Source organism: Gorilla gorilla, chromosome 15 (genome assembly GCF_029281585.2).
Source record: "Gorilla gorilla gorilla isolate KB3781 chromosome 15, NHGRI_mGorGor1-v2.1_pri, whole genome shotgun sequence".
In the NCBI taxonomy this organism is placed as follows: Eukaryota; Metazoa; Chordata; class Mammalia; order Primates; family Hominidae; genus Gorilla; species Gorilla gorilla.
The window spans coordinates 87,739,512-87,756,363 of NC_073239.2; the positions used below are offsets into that span (position 1 = coordinate 87,739,512).

Consider the following 16,852-nt stretch of genomic DNA (forward strand, 5'->3'; position numbering starts at 1 on the left):
TTTATTTGTTAAAAGAAAATTTTTCGGGGGAGAACTTAAAGAGTTTAATTTTTTCCTAGAACAAGATCAACAGTTTTCGCTGAGATAAAAGAATAAAGAACAACAAACTCAATAACACCAAATGGGTTTTTGATACAGAAAACAGGGCCGCTCCATTCAAATGCAAATTTTTACATTAAAATATGTTTATAAACCATAGTTGTTCTTCCTCCTGATTCAACACTTCTCTGTCCTCTAACGGGAGCCCCAGGAACCTGAAGAGCATGTGCACTACTAACCAGATACACAATCCAGCCGCCCCTTCCAAGCTGGAATCTGATTACTACTGGACTAGACTCAGGGCTGCCCCCAAGGGATGGAAAGCAGTAACTATGGTCTCAGAGAGAATGGCTACTGAGGATCCCACCAAAGAGTTGAACGCTGTGCACTGGGTCCAGTGCAGTTTCCCACCACTATGAACAGGAGAACCTTGGAATACCAGTCTTGATGATGCTGCCTGTCCTTGCTCACACTGATAGTAAACAGGGTAAATATTATTCTCATGGCAATTGGAACAAAAATGAAATTGAGAATGGTGACCTGCAGTGGGCAGCAGTCCTGGTCTGTGTTGGTATGAACATGTTCATGCTGAAAAGGAGGCTGCAATCCCCTCGTACAGTTGCTCTGTGACCTAGGGGACTGTTTCTTGAACTTGAAGTTGAATTCTTAAATTGGTTCCTGTCTGTTCCCAGCTGGAAGTGTTTTCTGGAATGATTGGATTCTCAGAGACTCAAGCAGCAAATGGCTCATACATATGCTACAGAGATCAGATCACACAAGCTTGGAGACAGTGTAGTTTCTCCATTGACTCTGGTGGCAGGTGCAAAGGCAGGAAGCATCCAGAGGGGAATGCCTTCAGTACAACCTGGTCCAAAAACCAGCTGTGCAAGTGACAGGAGCTCAGTGCAAAACAATACATTTATTTAACAATTCCCTTCTTTTGCTCGGGTTCCCTCCTAGGTCAGAGTGTGACCAAAATCTAAGGCTTTAGAACACCACTTTCAATTACCATCATTTGGGTTTCTCGTCTCAACATGTCATTCATAGGTTATGGTATCCTCATGATCATGCATTTCCTTGAGTTTTGTCATTCTAGCCAAAGAGTAACAATTTGACATTCTACAAATGGCTGCATGTTAGCAAACATTTAAAACTTTTGAGAGAATACAGCTCACCAAGGAGACCACTGTCATCGGGAGGATAATACCAACAGTTTGCAGATGCCCCTTAGCTAGGGTCCCCATGAACTAAACAAACAAAAATCACATAAATCAAAGAATAAACCAGATGAAGAGTGTACCTATTTTAACCAAGCAGCCTGTTCATTAATCCTCTGCAAATGAGTCTCTATAATACCCAGCATATTCATCCATGTGCAAAACGTGTCAGCAACTACACGATTTCTCCCTATTCAGCCAGTAGGGAATCTAGAGCAATTCTATTATCTAGTACAACTTTAGCAAGAGAATTTAAAGTCTGTTATGCAACCATAGCCTTTGCAATAGAATCTGCTATAGAGATGATTATAAGGAATTTCCTTCCTTCCTTCCTTCCTTCCTTCCTTCCTTCCTTCCTTCCTTCTTTCTTTCTTTCTTTCCTTCTTTGAGACAGGGTCTTGCTCAACCTCCCAGGCTCAAGCAATTCTCCCTACCTCAGTCTCCCAAGTGGCTGGGAGTACAGACATGCACCACCATGCCCAGCTAAAATTTTAAAATATTTTTGTAGAGACAAGGTCTCACTAGGCTGGTCTCAAACTCCTAGGCTCAAATGATCCTCCCACCTCAGCCTCCCAAAGTGTTGGGATTACAGATGTGAGCCAACACACCCAGTCAGGAATACATTTCAAATTATTGCCTCATTTATATTTACTCCAAGCCATGGAAAATAAATCTAACATTGGCCCTTCATGCTCAATCCATCAAAGGCATAAGGTTGCCCATGTGTAAAGTTGGCTGCAAAATCCTCCACAAATAAAAGTATACCCCACGGATAGACATAAGGCCCCTTTTCCAGTTCTATTGTTCATGGATACATTACCTGGAATGGTTAAATTAGCAATTTCAAACCAAGGGCCTGAGGCAGAATTACGGGTTGAAAGAGTGCTATCATATCCTGACACATAAGTCAGTTTGCAAGAAACTCCATTTGGGCATTGGTGCAAACCTGTCTTGTGATATACTCATTGGTCATTGTTCTTGTATCCCATTATTGGATTAAATTAAAACAGGGAGTGAGAGCAAGTCGGTTTAGAAGTCTTACTACTAGTACAATTTGAACAACAGTTATGTTAGGAATATTGCTAACATTACCCACCAGGTTAACTAAAGGATCCCTTAGGTCATGTAAAGATCTGGGTTTGGCATGACAGATTCAACACTCCATGAAGTTACCCATAAAAGCTACTCATTGTGAAATTCTAATTACAGCATTATCCTGCCAAGTTCAAGAGGTAGGCATACGTAAGGAAAGATTAAGAAAAATAAGAGTTTCATGATGGCAGAGAAATTTTGATTTGTGATCTTGGGGAAGCTGCTTAAGTCTAGGATACCATCTGCTTCTGGGGAGAAACTTCCCTGGTTAGCTTTACCTTAAAGTTTCTAATGGGTATACAGTTCCAAGAGTTTGGGGGGGCCCTTTTTAAGTTGTGAGATATGGATTCAAGTATCAAAGTCCCAAAGTTTGGCTGCAGATTGAGTGGCAAAGGCAGTCTTTTTCTGATACCATTTCCAGAAAACCAAATCTCTGGGTTCTAGATCATGAAGGATTTGAGTGCTCTTGGTCAGTGCATTCTGCAAAGCTTCCTTTACCTGGTGAAAATACACTTTGACATAATGCATCAAAGCCTCGCAACATTTAGTCATATCCGAGTTTAGGATCCTTTTATAAGGGGTCAACTTACATTCCCCACTGTAAGTGCATCTGGCTTTTATTAATCTGCAATACCTTTTATCAATCTGCAATATCAAGGCAATCCAGTCAATTCAGTTAGCTTCACCTAAGGTTATTAAATCTGTAATACTTTATTTAACTGTTTTCCAACTTCTCCAGTGAAACAAGTACCTTTATCCCTAGAGATCTCTTCAAGAATCCCCCATGAGGAAAACACATTTTCTAATAACCTTTTAGCTACTGTTATAGAATTGGCTTCCTGCATGGGAAAACTTCTAAACCAGAAAACATGCACTGAAAATGGCAACTGAGGGCAGGCGCAGTGGCTCATGACTGTAATCCCAGCACTTTGGGAGGCCACAGTGGGCAGATCACTTGAGAACAGGAGTTCAAGACCAGCCTGGCCAACATCACGAAACCCCGTCTCTACTAAAAATACCAAAATTATCCAGGTGTGATGGTACACGCCTATAGTTCCAGCTACCCAGAGGGCTGAGGCATGAAAATAATTTGAACCTGGAAGGCGGAGGTTGCAGTGAGCTGAGACCACTGCACTTCAACCTGGATGACAGAGCAAGACAGACGAGAGAAAGAGAGAGAGAAAGAGAGGGAGAAAGGGAGGGAGGAAGGGAGGAAGGGAGGGAGGAAGGGAGGTAGGAAGGAAGGAAAGAAGGAAGGAAGGAAGGAAGGAAGGAAAAGAAAGAGAAAGAAGACCACTATAAATGTCCAATGGCCCATACCTAAAGTTTTGATTGTCTTCTCAGGATTCTAAATTTGATAAACCAAACATTGGTCATAAACCATATCAGCAATTTTAGAACAGTCACCACACCAATGTATATTTTTTTCATTATTTGGATTATTTTATCTCTTCCATGATGAGCCATGGAGTGCAGAGCTTTTAAAAATGAAAGCATCAAGGACTCAGGAAGGACCAGGCAGCCACCCAGGCTCTCCATGAGCCCATGCTTAAAATTGGATTTATAGTCTTTTATTTTTATTTTATTTTTTGAGGCAGGGTCTCACTCTGTCGCCCAGGCTGGAGTACAGTGGCACGATCTCAGCTCACTGCAACCTCTTCTTCCTGGGTTCAAGCGATTCTCCTGCCTCAGCCTCCCAAGTAACTGGGATTACAGGTGTGTGCCACCACACCCAACTAATTTTTTTATTTTTTGGTAGAGACAGGGTTTCATCAAGTTGGCCAGGCTGGTCTCGAACTCCTGACCTCTGGTGATCTGCTGCCTCGGCCTCCCAAAGTGGCTGGGATTACAGGCGTGAGCCACTACACCCAGCCATTTATAGCCTTTTAAATACCAATTTTATTTCTTTAATTCAGGTACATAGCACTGTTTACTACAGTATGATAGCAATGTGCTATCATATGTAATTTGACTTGGATCATGGAGTTCCTTTAAATTGCATATCTTAACAATTTCGGTACTGGCTGACTTGTACTTTCTTGGTATTTAATTAATTCTTGTCCTGCTTAGCAGTTTTACAAACCAGTAAATCTTTTCATTAGAGGTCTGGGGGATTCTTACACAGTCCAGTGATATGAATTTAAGGCTATCAGAAGCCTGTACTTATCAGAGTCTTTCCATCCTTCTCAGTCCATTTTGCATTGCTACGAAAGAATACCTGAGGCTGGGTAATTTAGGAAGGGGTTTATTTGGCTCAGGGTTCTGCAGGCTGTACAAGAAGCATGGCACTGGCATTTGCCCCAGTAAGAACCCCAAGAAGCTTCCAATCATGGCAGAAGGAGAAGGGTAGCTGGCATGTCACATGGCAAGAGAGGAAGAAAGAGAGACAGGGGAAGGATGCCATGCTCTTTTAAACAATCAGCTGTCATGTAAACTAATAGATCAAGAACTCATTTGTTACCACAGAAATGGCACCAAGCCATTCACAAGGGGTCTGCCCCCTTTACCCAAACACCTCTCATTAGGCCCCATCTCCAAAATTGGTGATCAAATTTCAACATGAGATTTGGAGGGGACAAATATCCAAACTGTAAACACCATCTTTTCCATGAACCTCTTTGAAGATATAACACTTTAGGATTACAATTGCTTTTAAAGAACATTCAGGAAAAAGTATCAGAATTAAACAACTGTGGACAACAAGACTTAAAATGGTCATGGTTAAAGACACAGTTGACAAGGAAATCTGGTTATTTCTGTCACCTACAATAATTTAACATAATAATTATAATTATGACTGATAACATACTAGGACCTATCAGAATTTTAGGAAGCTCATACAATTTTGGAAAACATATTAATGACATATCTATACGAATATAACTCCAAAAAAGATTAAACACCACGTCTTACATGATAATACTTCTTGTATAATTTAACATATCAAATAAGCCTGTTTATTATTTTCCTTTGGTATGCTTCAAGGGCCCTCTGGAATATCTCAAAGTTAGTTTGAGGTTAAAAAGACTTAATTTTGATTTTGAAATTTGATTTTGAGAAGCCCGTCAAATATGTCAAAGGTTTAGAAGGCTTAATCAAAAAAGATCATAAGTCACTGTAAAATAACAGTCACTAATTTAGCCAAAGTAATAATAAAAAGATTTTGGCTGGGTGCAGTGACTCAAACGTGTAATCCCAGCACTTTGGGAGGCCGAGGCAGGTGGGATTGCCTGAGGTCAGGAGTTCGAGACCAGCTTGGCCAATATGGTGAAACCTCGTCTCTACTAAAAGTACAAAAATTAGCTGGGCATGGTGGCAGATGCCTGTAATCTAAGCTACTCAGGAGGCTGAGGCAGGAGAATCACTTGAACCCGGGAGGCAGAGATTGCAGTGTGCTGAGATTGTGCCGTTGCACTCCAGCCTGGGAGATGGGAGCGAAACTCCGTCTCGAAAAAAAAACGAAAAAGATTTTAATAAGCAAAAATCTGTTGATTTTGATCTTTGATAGAGAGGAGACTCATTTTACCAAAGACCTAACAAAGGCAGCATAAGACACACAAAATTGGTTTCTCTCTCTCTCTTTCTCTTTTGAAGTTTACTCAAAAAGACAAAAATATTTTACTATATCTCAGTACTACATGAAAATCTTTTTAAAAGAGAAAACTAAATTATAGTTTTATATTAGATGTACTTTTAATACTAAGTACTAAATTTCAATCCTTATATTAAATTCATTTAATCTAGTTTAATCACAAAAAATTCTTTTACTGTTGTTCTTTCTTTTTTAAAACTTTTAACATTCATTCCATTTTTTCTATACTATTTCTTTCTGCCTTCATTTTGAAACAACCTTTAAATAACCTAACCAGATAAAATGACATTTTTTAACAAAAACCACATTTTCATGCCTTTCTTATAAACTTGCTGACCAAAAACATAACTTGCTTTTCTTATACACTTTGCATACAGAATTATTTCTCTTGTTTTTAGTTACATATATGTAATATATGTACAACATATGTACATACATATTACATATTACATATATGTAGTGATGCAGGATTTTTGCTCCTTAGTTCAACTAAATCCAGGTTCTTGTCTCACAACCAGGAAAAATTAGGTATGTGAGCACATTGAAGGGTGAGGAGGGAGGAATTTATTAAGTGAAAGGAAAGCTCTCAGCAAAGAGAGGGATTCTCCAAGCAGGTTTCTCCCTCACAATTGAATACCAGGACCACCACACATGAGCTTATGAGGCCAGGCTCCTCCCCTGAATAAGGCATGAATTCCTGGTGGCCCCACCCCATCCCCCAATGTACATGTGGACATGCCCAGGCAAGCCTGGTAGTATTGGAAATAGGTAGTATTGGAAAAGGCAGCATTCGATGGGTTAAAAGGCATTATTCAGAAAGAATCAATTGGGAAGGGGTGGGCAAACAGGGGCAGAAGTTCTCCCTCTTGGTCACAGGTTTCATCTGGGACTAGCACTCCAGTCTTTCAGCCTTCAGGCTGTTTTAGACTTGAAGGTGAGGTTTTAGGCCAGGGGCCCTTCCCTGTCTGCCTAGACATTTGTCTGCCTTCTGCTTCTATCAATCATTCCACCCTCTATAGAGGTACGACTAACTGCCCTTAGAACAGGAACGAAGATCAACCTGTCTTTTTTTTTTTTTTTTTTGAGATGGAATCTCGCTCTGTTGCCCAGGCTGAAGTGCAGGTGCGATCTCGGCTCACTGCAAGCTCTCCCTCCTGGATTCACACCATTCTCCTGCCTCAGCCTCCCGAGTAGCTGGGACTACAGATGCTCGCCACCACACCTGGCTAATTTTTTGTATTTTTTTAGTAGAGATGGGGTTTCACTGTGTTAGCCAGGATGGTCTCGATCCCCTGGCCTCGTGATCCACCCGCCTCGGCCTCCCAAAGTGCTGTGATTACAGGTGTGAGCCACCATGCCTGGCCCAAAGATCTATCTTAACTGCTTCCTGCTGACAGGGAGTGCTGTTTTGAGAAGATGGCAGTCAGATTTCCCTCAGAAACTTGTCTAAGGATCTCCAGTAAAAAATGGGCCATCATCTGCGGCTCTAGTTGCATGAACTTTGGAGTTTGATGGTCTGAAGATGAGAAGAGACAAACTGGGTTATTAGAAGAGTTGTATCAAAATGAGACAAAAGGTTGGGGGGTAAAGGCAGCTGAAAAATCCCGAGTCTCCCAGCACGTCCAGAAAACAGGTGGCTGTAGTTACCTGCTAAGATTTGGGTGCATGGGGTTTGGCTTGTGTTAGCTCTCTTGGTCTTATTTTCCCAAAAAGAAACCTCCAGGTTATGGGCACCCTATTTACTCCTATCACCTGGCAGGATTTGCAGGATAATTGCCCAGAACTGGAATATTGATTCAGATTTTTACATTATCCATCCCTTTTTTTTCTTCTGAGCTGCAGGAGGAGATCACTAGTTGATTCACAGGAATAAACAGGGTTAGTCTAAAATGTAGGCAAAAAAACTTTAAAACAACTAATTGGTCTAGAATTTAATGACAGATGTATGATAAGGTTTGAGACATAATTTCTCTCTCTCCAGTCCTCATTTTTGTTAAAAACAAATCATGATAGGACTGAGTTGTTTGCAAAATAAACTTTAGTCTTATATTTGGCCTGCTTATTTGCATAAAGTGCAACAAAAATAATTATTTTTACATAGGCTTTTCAAACTGGCTTTGAAGGAACTCTGTTCCACAAGGAATCTCAGATAACACCTTTTAAAGTTGAGCCTAGCCATGTGTTTGTACCCCAAATACTTATGCGTTGGGTAAATTCCTTTCTTCTTGAGGTCCCAAGGACATGGGGTTCCTGGGCCTGTTAGAAAGTGACATTCTTTACTCCCCATACAGGGTAGGAACCCTGTACAGGGACTGTGTAGACAAGGTATGAGGCCAGTTTTCCCAAGGGGCTTTTATCAGCTCTGCAAGTTGAGCTTGATTCCTTAAAGGAAAGCATACCCTTCCAGTCAAAGCCTTGGTAAAACAACCAGCTTCTCCAATTGCATCCTGCAGCAAAAGAAAATGGATTCTTATTGCACTGATGCAAATAACCATATTGCTATAAGTTAAGAATACTCACAAATAGTTTCCAAATTCTAGAGGAACCAGGCAGAGAGAAACAAACATGCTCCAAATTTTGTTCACAGGAGTATAACTTACTCAATTATTAAAGACTGTAAATAGCTCAAAATAAAAGTTTCTTTAACTCTGAAAAACAAAACAAGGATCAGCAATGTTTTAAGCAACAGTTAATAAAAGATTACTTCAGCTTTCTATTAGTTCAGTCCATTCCATTAACTCTTGTTCTGCTTGATATTCATGAACATTTTAACTCTTCATGAGTCCTATACGTTTTTCCAGCATTCAAATGTCACAATCTCCAAAGTTATCAGAAACCTGCATTTGAGAGCACCTGTCAAAGTTCCATAGCTGATTAAAACCATCTTTTGAAGAGGATCAAAACAAGACAACAGTTGTCTGTGAATAACAAAATGTCCAGGGTACTTACAGTTAAAAACACAATTGATAAAGAAATTTGGTTCTGTGGTTTATAATAACTTACTGTAATAATCTTAATTATGATTGATAGCATATAATCAGACATTAGAATTTTAGAAATCCCATACAATTTTGGAACATACGTTAATATTATTCACTGAAATATAACCTGATGAAGATGAAACATCATTTTGGCAATCCCACATACTTAAATATGTCAAATAATCCTATTTACCTCTCTTTTGGATGCAATAGGGGCCCTCTGTAGCATGCAAAAGCTGGGGGTCAGGAAATATAATTTTGAAACTGAAATTTGATTTTGGGCAACCTGTCAAATACGTTAGAGGTTCAAAGCACTTGCTATTATGAAACAGAACTCTAGATTACCATAAATTATTTATTTTGCCAAAATGATGTTTCAAAATTTCAAAACAAGGCAAAAACCTTTACTCATTAAGAGGAAAGACTTAGCTTTCCAGTTTATCTCCTGTCTTCTCTTTCTTTTCCTTGGCAGTTTATTCACAAGACAAACAAAAATCTTTCATTTCCCTTTGTTATTACATGAAAATCTTGTACAAGGGAGAGAAAGCCAAATTTTACCCTTACATTAGTTTACTCTTAATGTCAACCCCAATTTTCTAGGAAAACCTTACAGACAATTCTATCTAATCTTAACCAGTTTGACCATGAGATGAGATTCTTATAAACCTTTGTAATCCTTTACAAATTTTGCTAAAGAGCAGATTAGCACCTTAAGGAAACCTTCTTGTTCTTTTACTTCAATGCTCAATTTACATAAAAAACATATAATACCGTTTTGAATTTATTCTATTCTATGTTCACACACAGCATTTCTTTTGCAAGATCAGTTTTTAGAAATCTTCCACAACTTGTTTAAGCCTTTAGCTTTATCTTATCTAATTTAAAACAATCCTTTAACCTCAGGCAAAAATTTTCATTCCATGCCTTCTTATAATCTTTTACTAAAAACACATTTTACTGTTCTTACACACCTTGCAGGTGAATCCATTTTCAGTGGTCTCAATTACATGTTATAATGATAACTCTTAGCAATTTTTAACTTTAATGTAAAATCTGGTAAGTTGTTTTAATTATGCACTAGGTGCCAATGAAGTGTGACTCCTTCCAGCATAGTTAAGGGTGTGGTTAATTCCATACATCCCCAGGCCTTACCAATTGTGAAGCAGGCAAGTTGCAGAATAGTTCTCAAAAGCCAAAGAAGCAGTTTATAACCTTAAAACATTTAGCAAACTTACTATCTGACCTACATAACTTGGACCACCTATTTACATTTTAACAATATTTCCATTTTTGGCCAGGCACGGTGGCTCATGCCTGTAATCCCAGCACTTTGGGAGGCCGAGGTGGGTGGATCACGAGGTCAGGAGATCAAGACCATCCTGGCCAACATGGTGAAACCTCATCTCTACTAAAATACAAAAAATTAGCTGGGCATGGTGGCGGTGTGCCTATAGTCCCAGATACTTGGGAGGCTGAGGCAGGGAATCCCTTGAACTTGGGAGGCGGCGGTTTCAGTGAGCCAAGATTGTGCCACTGCATTCCAGCCTGGAGACAAAGAGAGACTCCATCTTAAAAAAAAACAAAAAAACAAACAATATTTGCATTTTTTTTTTACCAATAATACTTACTGTTTTTATTTCTCAAAGATTAAAGTCACATGAACTAAAAAATATAGCTTTTAATTTTCCTTCAAAAATATTCAATCTAAGTGCTTATTTTTTCTTTAGTCCAATTAATTAGAGCTTTTTTATATAAACATCACACACATAATACATATATAACTACACAGACAGACAAAAGAAGATCCAGTATTTGTAAGATTTTTCATTTGCCAGTTTCTTAATTGGATTATTGGTCTCAGGGTGGAGCCTTTTAAGAAACAGGGCCCAATACACAGGTATAGCTGGAAGACAAAAAATAAATTTTGATACAGATTGATCCATTTCTAATTCCTGGGGTTCCATAAAGGAAAGAGATGTTTCTCCCAAAATGGAATCTGTGGCACTTTTTCTGCTTTTCTCAAGGAGTCTCAGGTCATCAGAAGTTATCTTAGGGCCTCTCATGCATGCATTAAGAATTGCAAGACATGGGGAGAACAGTAATTCAGTCGACTGAGAAAAAAATCTTTTTCCAGCAAAACAAGATCCAAGAAGAGAGAACATAAAGGTCTTTTAAATATACCTATAACTTGGATATCCACTTTTAATTAAGTAGAGCATTCCTTAAGAAAGTCGTTGGCCGGGCGCAGTGGCTCATGCCTGTAATCCCAACACTTTGGGAGGCCGAGGCAGGTGGATCACGAGGTCAGGAGATCGAGACCATCCTGGCTAACATGGTGAAACCCTGTCTCTATTAAAAATACAAAACAAAATTAGCCAGGCGCAGTGGCAGGCACCTGTAGTCCCAGCTGCTCGGGAGGCTGAGGCAAGAGAATGGCGTGAACCTGGGAGGCAGAGCTTGCAGTGAGCAGAGACTGCACCACTGCACTCCAACCTGGGCAACAGAGCGAGACTCTGTCTCAAAAAAAAAAAAAAAAAAGAAAAAGAAAAAGAAAAAGAAAAAAAATAAAAAGAAAGTGCTTTTAAATTCCTTGTAAGCTGACTTTAGCCATGCCAAGCTGCCAATATTTTTGGCATTTAAACTTTACCAAAAGTAACTCACAGGTGAAACCAACAAGCTTCAATTAAGGTTATGACTTAACCACAAGTGTATGAAGTATTTTCAAAGGGGTAGTAAGCAGTTTTTACAAAATCTAGGACCTTTAAAAGTAACTCAGAGAAAGAAAGATTTAAGAAAGGAAGCTGGAAGTTGTTCATGGAAAGGAAGAGAATCAGCAAATGGCAAAAGTTACACACACATATCAACCCAAAAGTACTCATTTCTCAAGCCAGGATTGAACCCAGGTTGCCATTGTAAAATGGTGGAGACTAAAAGAAAGTACTGCCACGTGGTTACAGGTCACACTCCCAAGGATGTAAAACAAGATAGAGGCCTGCAGCAAAGTTTTTTACTGACCAGTTTGCCAGGCTGACTTGAACAGCAGGCTTATAGGGTCCTAGGCCTACATCCTATCATATGGTACCCCTCTTCCTGACAGAATCACACAGAAAGACATGCAAATCACATCAGATTGGCTACAGCTTAAGACTAACCTCACAAATCCTTTTTCATTAATCAAAACTTTACAGAGAATATAAACAGTGATCCTTATCATTCCTTTTACCAGTTTGTACAGACAGAGAGAGGCCAACACCTGAATGATGAAACTTTTGCCCTTTTTCCAGCATGTCATCCTTCTAGGTTCCCTTCCTCTGAGTTCAATTCTAAGGCAACCAGTTTAAGGTTTGGGATATTAATTTTTCCCAGTTTGGAGGATGCATCCAAGGGGAGTGTGCTGTAGCACAGGGACACAATTACCCATCTGTGAAGAGAGGACAGAGGTGGAAAAAGGTAATAAAAAAGGCATTTTTTTTTCAAAGGAGTCCCAAGGGTTCAGGATGTGCTTTTGAAAGGGGTAAAGACTGAAGATGAATGGCTACTCATCTAGAAAGAGGGGAGCAAGGCATGCCTAGTTCCCTTCTCTTCCCAGCAAATACCCAGGGTATGTGAGGGAGAGGCAAGAGAGGCATCCCTTTTCTTTCTTCTTTCCTTGTATCCCGGAGTCCTGAAGACAATGACAGGGTGCTGCCCATGGGTGTCAATGTGACTTTTCACCCATGTTAACAGGTGGGTTAGAGGGTAGGATTATCCACCCTTACCCACACACTGCCTTTCCCCTTGCTGTCAGTAGCTTTCAAGTTCCCTAGACCTCATGCATGCCATAGATACTAGCACGACCACTATCCATGAAATGGGAGGCTTGGCTTAATCGGCAGGAATTAGTCATGCTTACCTGTGCTATGTCTCTTAACTTCCATTGTCATCTGCCTCAGATCCAGTTTTCTTTCCTAGAGTTTCAACCCAAAGTTTGGAATTGAGTTTGGGACAAGAATGTGTCTCAGTGGGGTTCATGGATTCATTAAGTCATGGGTGAAGCTGTGGAATTGGGTCCTCCTCCAACAAGGGATAGAAAAGAGTGTCTTGTGAATTGGGGTCCTGGCCTATTAAAACACCTTTCAAGAAAAAAAAAAACTCTGGCATGGAGAAGCCCCCTGTCTTGCACAGCTGTGTTATTAGGTTGGTGCAAAAGCAATTGTGGTCATCGCCATGCTAAGTAATGATAAAAACCTCAACTACTTTCAAACCAACCCATTAACTCCTGACCTGATGGAGAAAAGGAAAAAGAACAGCTTAAGGGTAGAGCTGGAGAAGATTGTTGAGGAAGAAACCTCTTATTCTGATGCAAATGAGTTTCTCCAACAGCGAAAGAAACTTTTAATTCCTGTTTCTTCCCTCAGGCTCAGAACAAGCTGGACCCCTCAGCTGGGGGAGGGGAAGACTCCATGGGCACGTGGTGGGAAACATGGCCAGCTAGCCATGAAGGGCCTTGGGCCCCCAGGACTGCCCTGGGGCCCGGGAAGTGGCTGTGGCTCAGTCCTGCACTGCATGGCCACTGAACACAGCATGTGTATGCAGCAGACATGGCCATGTGCCCCAGCTAGGAGGGAAAAGGATGGTGGGGAGCTGCTGCTCGCCTGTCTGTCACAAGCACTTGCCTGTGGCCATTGGAGTGGGGGTGGAACACCCCCAATATTATAAAAGAAAAGATAGGTGCTATTTTAATTCTGAAAAAAAGAAGGAAAATGCCACAGAAAAGACTGGATTGGACCAAGGCTGACATTCCCAACCCCTGAAAGTGACAGGGAGGGGGCAGTTTTCCCTGCCTTCAGAAGAATTCTGAAGATGAGAAAGCTCAGAAACGAAAGTGAAAGATATTTTTGGGGCAGCGTTTTACTCACTCTTCTGACAAACCCCCATATAGGTCAAAATGATGCAGAATTTTTGCTCCCTAGTTCAGCTAAATCAGAGTTCTTGTCTCATGACCAGGAAAAATTAGGCACGTGGTTACATTGAAGGGTGAGGAGGGAAGAATTTATTAAGTGAAAGGAAAGCTCTTAGCAAAGAGAGGGGATCTCCAAGCAGGTTTCTCCCTCACAATTGAAAACCAGGGCCACCGCACATGAGCTTATGAGGCCAGGCTCCTCCCCTGAATAAGGCATGAATTGCTTGTGGCCCCCCAATCCCCCAGTGCACATGTAGGCAGGCCCAGGCAAGCCATAGGTAGTATCAGAAAAGGCAGCATTCAATGGGTTAAAAGGCATTATTCAGAAAGAATCAACTGGGAAAGCGTGGGCAAACAGGGGCAGAAATTCTCCCTCTGGGTCACAGGTTTCATCCCAGACCAGCACTCCAGTCTTTCAGCCTTCAGGCTATTTTAGGCTTGAAAGTGAGGTTTTAGCCTAGGGACTCTTCCCTATCTGCCTAGGAATTTGTCTCCTGCCTTTATCAGTAGTACATATTACATATATGTAACTAAAAACAAAAGAAATAATTCTGTATAGTACATACATGCAATACATATATATGTACTATACAGAATATATGTACTATAGAATATATGTATAGTACATATATTCTGTATAGTTCATACTACACTACATACATGCTATATTATATGTATAGTATATTTCTGTCCATATATGTACTATAAATGTACTATATATTCTGTATAGTACATACATATAGTACACATATGTACTGTATGTATATATTATGTATGTTATATATATTATGTATTGTATATAGGCATATGATATGGGAAGGGGAGCAGGGAAGAGCTGGGTAGAGAAGGGGGGGTCCCTGATGAGGGCTCCATCCTCGAGCCTGTGCCCACGGACCTAACTGAGGACAGATGTTTCTGTTTTCACACCCAAAATGTTGCCTTTTGGCCCACCACACCCCCCCCATCCTGTGCCCATAAAAACCTGAGACCCCAGCGGGCACACACACAAGCAGCTGGACATTGAGAGAAGCAGAAGACAGACACCAGCAGACACCAGCAGGCCATTGAAGGCAGAACAACATGACACCAAGAGGAATTCGGCCAGGGCGGCTGGAGGAAAGTCTAGCTGCTGGATGGCCCAAGTCCAGGGGAAGACCACTTTCCCACTCCATCCTTTTTCTTGCTCCCCATCCATCTCACTGAGAGGTACCTCCACCACTCAATAAAACCTTGCACTCATTCTCCAAGTCCACATGTGATCCAATTTTTCCAGTACACTAGGGCAAGAACCCAGGATACAGAAAGCCCTTTGTCCTTGTGATAGGGCAAAGGGTCTAATTGAGCTGATTAACACAAGCCACCAGCGGATGGCAAAGCTGAAAGAACATACTGTAACACACTCCCGCTGGGGCTTCGGGAGCTGCAAACCCTCAACCCTAGACTCTGCTGTGGGTCAGAGCCCAAAAATGCTCTCCATGACCCACCCGTCTGCATGCTCCCCTAGGGTTTGAGAAGTAGGGCCCTGAAGAGGCAAGCCACACCCCTGTCACATACCCTGTGAAGGTGATAAGGGAACTCCACCTGTTTCACATATAGTAAACATATATGTATCATATTTTAATTATATACATTAATCATAATTTTAACTCTTAGTAACATTAATTTCCAGTGAACAATCAAAGAAGTAATCCATTTTAAACTGTTTTATATCAGTATTTGTAGATGAAAGCCATTTCCTAATTTTTAGAAAGAAATGTTTCCTCAATTTTTTATGTTTCTTCTTATTTATTTATCCATTTATTTATTTTGAGATAGAGTCTTGCTCTGTCATCCAGGCTGGAGTGCGGTGGCGTGATCTCAGCTCACTGCAACTTCTGCCTCCTGGGTTCAAGCGATTCTCCTGTCTCCGCCTCCCAAGTAGCTGGAATTGCAGGCGCACACCACCATGCCCGCCTAATTTTTGTATTTTTAGTAGAGATGGGGTTTCGCCATGTTGGCCAGGTTGGTCTCAAACTCTTGACCTCAGGTGATCTGCCCGCCTTGGCCTCCCAAAGTGCTGGGATTACAGGCATGAGCCACCATGCCCAGCCAGATTTTTATGTTTCTTAATAGATCCAAATATATTTAACTTCTATATACTGTATTAAAAACAAGACATTGAAGTATATAAACTAAAGCCATGCTTAATAATTAATGTTTCAGTATTTTATTGAATTTAAAATAAATTGAATTGAAAATAAAGTAATTTTCAATTACTTAATTTAACATGATTTTAAAATTTGAAGTTGCTGGAAAAGATTTTGGAAACTATGATAAATTTATTTATAAATTTTGATGCCATTTACATTCACCTTATTTACTCATTCTTTACAATTACGCTTGAATTACTTATTAAACAAAACTAGCCATTGAAGAAGTATAACTGCTCAACAGGTTCACATTGCCAGCTGCCTAGACAGAGCTGATTTATCAAGACAGGGGAATTGGAATGGAGAAAGAGTAATTCATGTAGAGCCGGCTGTGCGGGAGATGGAGTTTTATTATTACTCAAATCAGTCTCCTCGAGCATTTGGGAATCAGAGTTTTTAAAAATAATTTGGCGGGTAGGGGCTCGGGAAGTAGGGAGTGCTGACTGGTCAGGTTGGAGATGGAATCATAGAGGGGTCAAGTGAGTTTTCTTGCTTGTTGTCTTCTGTTCCTGGATGGGATCATAGAATTGGTGGAACCAGATTACCAGTCTGGGTGGAGTCAGTTGATCCATGGAGTGCAGGGTCTGCAAAATATCTCAAGCACTGACCTTAGGTTTTCCAATAGTTATATTTTCCCCAGGAGCAATTTGGGGAGGTTAAGAATCTTGCAGCTGGAGGCTGTGTGGTCACTAAACCACAATTTCTAATCTTGTAGCTAATTTGTTAGTCCTATAAAGGCAGACCGGTCCCCAGACAAGAAGGGTAGGGTTTTTTTTTTTTTTTTTTGGAAAAGGGCTATT

At 40.6% G+C, this 16,852-nt stretch overlaps 1 pseudogene; it reads right to left on the minus strand.

The window, feature by feature from the left end:
- Positions 1-369: 369 nt before the first annotated feature.
- Positions 370-15,058, minus strand: LOC115930545 (putative transmembrane protein 183BP; annotated as a pseudogene).
- Positions 15,059-16,852: the final 1,794 nt, after the last annotated feature.